The following is a 6,000-nucleotide window of genomic DNA, read 5'->3' on the forward strand; positions in this document are numbered from 1 at the left end:
GGTGACTTCAAACTGTGAAGCTAAGTATAGGGTAGCTTTTATAGTGAATGTGGAGTGTGTATGGCTCAGATGCCTTTTAGCAGATCTTGGTATTAGCTAATAGTCCCCTACCTCCATCTTCATCATTGGCAAATCAAAGTGCATTAGCTGTTTTTGGGAGGAATCCAGTGTTTCATGCTCACACAAAGCACATTGACGTACATTATCATTATATCAAGGAGAGGCTCATTCCAAGAGAGATTCACCTAGCTTATATCTCTACAGACAACAATGTGGCAGATATGTTTATGAAAGGTCGCTTAAGAGAGAAGTTTAAAGCTTTTTGCAAAGCTTTGGGCTTATTTGCCATTGATCAGCCACATGCTCCTTGTACATGTTAACATCATCACTATAGGGGGATTTGGTCATTTATATGGTAGTAATGTTTAAAGAGAATGCGGGGAGAGGCAGATCTTGAGTTCCTTACAAGCACACACACACAAGAGAGAAAGATACGAGAGAGAGATGGATGGCTAAAATTTTTTCTATTTTCTTCTCTTCTCTATAACCATAAACTAAAGAGATAAGAGCACATACTATATGGGAAAGTACTCTCCTACTATAACATACAATGGTCGGTCGATATTGTGAACCCGAATATATGAGCTAGTACTATAACCATGCCATACTCTAGTGATCCAAATGTGGCTATCACACAACTTGTCATCCACTATGGCATATCAACCATAAGCTCACCAATCATGCCAATGACATAAGTGCGGAAGCTATCACCCAAGTGGGTCATTAACGTCAGTAGCACTACTTGAGCTTGATATCTTAACACTTCCCCTTGAGCTCAACTCCACACACTGCACTCTAAGTAAGCTCCTAAACATGTAGAGCTTCTTTATACCCAATGCAGGTCCTCACACGCATGTACATACAACCCATATAGCTCACAAACAGCCCATCTCACACACATATAGTCCATCCATCTCACAAACAACCCATCCCACACATACAACATACATGGCATATCATAGGCATACATGACGGCATTTGATGACATCCATGACCATCATGGTGATGATGTATGTATACACATGTATAATCCCATGGTTGACATGGACACGCTCTTACTATTGGATAGGTGTCATCTCCAGATGGTGTCACGCTAGTGGCACACTCTTTAGCCTCTAGGTATTTTTGGGATTTATAGCATTCATTTCCATTTTTCCTATTTACACATATTTTTGGGTGGAGGAAAGGGTGGAGGAACTTTCCTATATATATGAGGCATTGTAGTTCATTTCTAATGAAGTTGGCTAGTGGTTCATTGATGAGTTCTTAAGTACATTGTCTCTTCTCTCATCTCTTCTTTCTCACATGGTATCAAGAGCAACGTGGTGGTGCACATAGAGCCTCCTTATCCTTCTTCCTCTCTACCTCTAGTCCTCTTCAACAACCCCGCTTTCAATTGTGTTTTTTTTATTCTTGATTATCTGCTAAAAGGATGCGTTTTTTAGGATTGTGCTAGCGGAACCTACTGGAATCATCGTGATCTACAACTTTGCAGAAGAAAGTTTTCGCAAATTCCTCACCGTTTTTGAGTTATTCTTCGCAGACTGCCTGCATGCAGAATTTCTGCTTGTGTTTTTTGCAGAAGCACTTACATGCTTGATTATCTGCTAAATGGATGCGCTTTTGAGGATTGTGCCCATGAGACCTACTGGAATCATTGTCGTCTACAACTTTGCAGAAGAAAATTTTCACAAATTTCTCACCGTTTTTGAGTTATTCTTCGCAGACTGCCTGCATGCAGGATTTCTGCTTGCGTTTTTGCAGAAGCCCTTACTCATCATCCTTGCACTCATTCAATGATGCAAGAGGCTTCAAACTAGCCCCTTATCATCCTCTATAAGTGTGTTTTTAAAGCACTTCAATCCGAGTCCTACAACTCTACTTGCGGTGAAAACATTGCCAACTAGTTTTCCCTACATGCGGTAGCGTTTTTTTGGAGGCTTCTTGTGGAGCGATTTCTTGGCTGCGTTTTCATCATCAACTTCAACCCTCTTCATGGTGTTTTGAGGTACATATTCATCCTCTTTTCTACACCTTTCTACCGGCTAAAAATTCCACTTTGCTACACACTTTGTGTTTGCGTTTTTGTGGACAATCAACTCCTCCATACTCCTTCTACCTAAGGCTACATTCTCAGCTCTCTTTTGGTGGTTTCTACGGAGTCTATTGGTTCATATATCGGCTGCGTTTTGTGGCTGCGTTTTTGCACTATCTTTGTGAATATTTTGGAGATACTTCCTTGGTGGACAGCCCATGTATTGGCTGCGTTTTTTGGAGGTACGACACTTCTTCCCTTGTGTTTTCCCACCCTCCACTCCCTATGGGATTTCGGAAGTCCTCTACTCCAAAAGACAAAGGCAAACTTCAAGATACTATGGATCCTACATCTCCTACGATGGTTGGACCGGCAACTACTACAACGGAAGTTGGTGCAATTCCTTCTTTGGTAGGTGCTTCTACTTTCTCTTTTCCATCGTATCCATTACCTTCTACGGATCCATACACTCTTTCTTCTTTGTCCTTTATGCCTTCCTATCCACATACTTCTATTCCCTCTATGGTATATCCCCCTACATCATCTATGCCTTTTATGGCAACTTCACCTACTATAATTCCTTCTTCTACTACTTCCACTACTACTCCTCTCCCCACTCAATCATATCAGCCCTTTAACCCATTCACTCAATCTTTGAGCCTTCCAAGTCTTTCCGATTCACAAAAGCTTACCCCAAACAACTACCACACTTGGTCCTTGTTTATGCAACTTCTTTTGGAAAGCGCCGGGGTGTGGTCTATAATCACTTCTCCTTATATGGTGCCTTCTCAATATCAAACCTATATGGATGCACGGGCCAAAGCTTTACTTGTGCATGGCATATCTACATCGGTTGTGTCTCAATTTCTCTCTACAAGGAGTACGGCTCAACAATTATGGCATGCTATACAAATGCAATATGGAAGACTTTCAACGGTTAAGATGGCTAAGTTGGAAGAAGATTTGGATAAGCTTTCTATCTCCGAATCCGACAACATAGTGGAGAAGCTTGGAGAATTCAATCAAATCAAGCGGTAACTTGAAGAGTTTGGTACATTGGTAAGCAATCCGGTCCACAAGCTACTTGGTAAATTGCCTTCTTCTTTTGAATCGTTCAAAGATAACATCTTTCTTCGAGTTTTTTTCCCTTCCTTTGAAGAGACTATGGGTCTTCTTCATGATAAGTGCCTTACTCACAAGCAAAACAAAAAGGACTCGGCTTTTGTAAGCCAAGGCAAGGGCAAAGGCAAAGGCAAGGGGAATGATCAACGCAAAGGCTCTAATTCCCAATGCTAAAGATTCTTCAACCAAAGGCGACAAGGACAAATCAAAGGATTCTTCCAAGGGAGTGCATTTTTTGTGGTCGTAGTGACCATACGGAGGATCGTTGTTTTGCTAAGAAGGCAGCGTCCAAGAAGGTAAAAGCTGAACTTGAATCCAAATCTAAGGGTTCTTCTACATCAACATCTTCTCACGACAAATACAAAGACAAGAAGGAAGACGGTAACGCCAAGATTGCATATGTTGCTATGTCTTCTACTTCTTCATATGACACATCACTTGTGGTAATCAAAGATCTTGATACGCATACTGCGGATGAGTGGATTGCCGATAGTGGTGCTACCTCTCACATGACGAATAGTTCTTCCTTATTGGAAAACTATAAGTCTATCTCTTTATCGGTACACATTGGTGATGCTTCGTCTCTCCCTGTGATTGGTATTGGTAATGTTTCTTTTGGAGATGCTATCTTACATGATGTTTTGCATGTGCCTAAGATGTCTGCCAACTTATTTTCTATCTCTAAGGCTACTTCTAAAGGTCTTGGGGTTTACTTTGATGATGAAGTGATTGAAATCATTGATAGACAATCACTTTCTTGTGTGGCACATGGTTATCAAAATGTTGGGCTTTATCATATAAGCTCTTTTACAGCACAGTTGCTACCACATGAGTCTCATCTTCATCAATTATTTGCTTCTCCTAAAGCACTTGTTTCTAATGAAGATAGTGATCTATGGCATTTCCGCTTTGGCCATGTTCCTCTTGCTACTTTGCAACATCTTGTCTCACATGACATGGTTATAGGTCTACCAAAGCTTTAGAAACCTCGCCATCATATTTGTTCTTCTTGTGCTCAAGGAAAGCAACATCGGGCTTCTTTTCCAAAGGAGGCTACTCATAGGGCCACACGCATACTTGAGCTTATTCATGCTAATCTTGCAGGACCTATGGAAGTACAATTGCTTGGTGGATCCAAGTATTATATGCTTCTTGTGGATGACTTCTCTCGCAAATCATGGGTTTATTTCTTACCTAAGAAGTCTGATGCTCTTTTGCAAATTCTGAATCACCTTGGATGTTCATCTACTCTGACACTCATCTACTCAGATTCACAGAGTGCTATTGCTTTAGCCAAAAAACCAGTTATTCGAGGACGATCCAAACACATTGATGTTCATTTTCATTTTGTTCGTGATTGGATTTCTGAAGGTCGCATTCAGCTTGAGTATTGTCCTACCAAAGATAATGTTGCTGATTTGTTTACTAGGCCTCTTCCTCGACCTCCCTTGGATTATCTTCTTCAGCACGTTGGCGTTGGTCCTCCCATCTGGACCTGAAGAGGAGGTGTTGGATAGGTGTCATCTCCAGATGGTGTCACGCTAGTAGCACACTCTTTAGCCTCTAGGCATTTTTGGGATTTATAGCATTCATTTCTATTTTTTCCTATTTACACACATTTTTGGGTGGAGGAAAGGGTGGAGGAACTTTCCTATATATATGAGGCATTGTGGTTCATTTCTAATGAAGTTGGCTAGTGGTTCATTGATGAGTTCTTGAGTACATTGTCTCTTCTCACATCTCTTCTTTCTCACACTTACCACCTCATCACCTTGAGTCCATGTTAGCAAAACTTTGGCACCAAAAGCTTGCCAAAATAAAATAATCTTACTGCCAAATGCTCGCCAAAATAAAAACCTCTCCCAAACTTAATAAGAAAACAATAGCCATAAACATATTTTCTGTTATCACAATCACTTTCCCAATCTGAGTCACAAAATCCAATCAAGGTATTTGCTTGATGTGTAAGTGATTCCATACTCAACGGTACCTTTGATGTACTTTAACACACACATCCCTACCTTCTAGTGGTTCTCTCTTTGGCTAATTTGAGAACATGCTAGGGACACCAAACCACAAAGCTGATGTCAAACTATGTATTGCATAGAAATATCAAACTCCCCACCATCTTCTTATACTCCTTCATTTTCGTGAGTGGAGAAGCATCTTCCATATATATCTTTGTACTGACCTCCAAGATGTAGACAATAACTTGCACTCATCAACCATGCTAATGCCTTTAGAATTTATCTTGCATTCTTTTGCTGAGAAATGAAGACTCTTGCCAGACCTCAATCCCAAAAAAGAAATGCATAAGGCCAAGGTCTGTCATTTTAAACTCTGAACTTGACATCTCTTATGTTTTCTTGATCTTCTCTCTTCAAGGTTCCCCATCATAATGAGGTAGTCCACATATAGCATAATGATCATGTATGTCCCCTACTTTAAGAAAATATAGCACAATGATTATGTACCTCCCCTACCTCCACATATAGCACAATGATCATGTACCTTCCCTACCTCTTCATATAGCACAATGATTATGTATCTCCACTATATACAAATTTGTAGGCTAACAGGCTTTTAGAACGGATAATACTTATAAAGAAAGCATCTATCCGATGGTACCTTATTGAACGAGCATGTTTCAGCCCATACAATTCCTTTTAGAGTCTATATACTTTGTTTTTTGAACTATCTTAAACTTAGGTGGTTGTGCCACTTGAGATGGCCATTCAGAAATGCTAACTTTGCATTCATTTACAATACCAGGCCATTTACCA

The sequence above is a fragment of the Cibotium barometz genome, chromosome 50 (genome assembly GCF_041138505.1).
Source record: "Cibotium barometz isolate CiBa-2024 chromosome 50, ASM4113850v1, whole genome shotgun sequence".
Taxonomy (NCBI): Eukaryota; Viridiplantae; Streptophyta; class Polypodiopsida; order Cyatheales; family Cibotiaceae; genus Cibotium; species Cibotium barometz.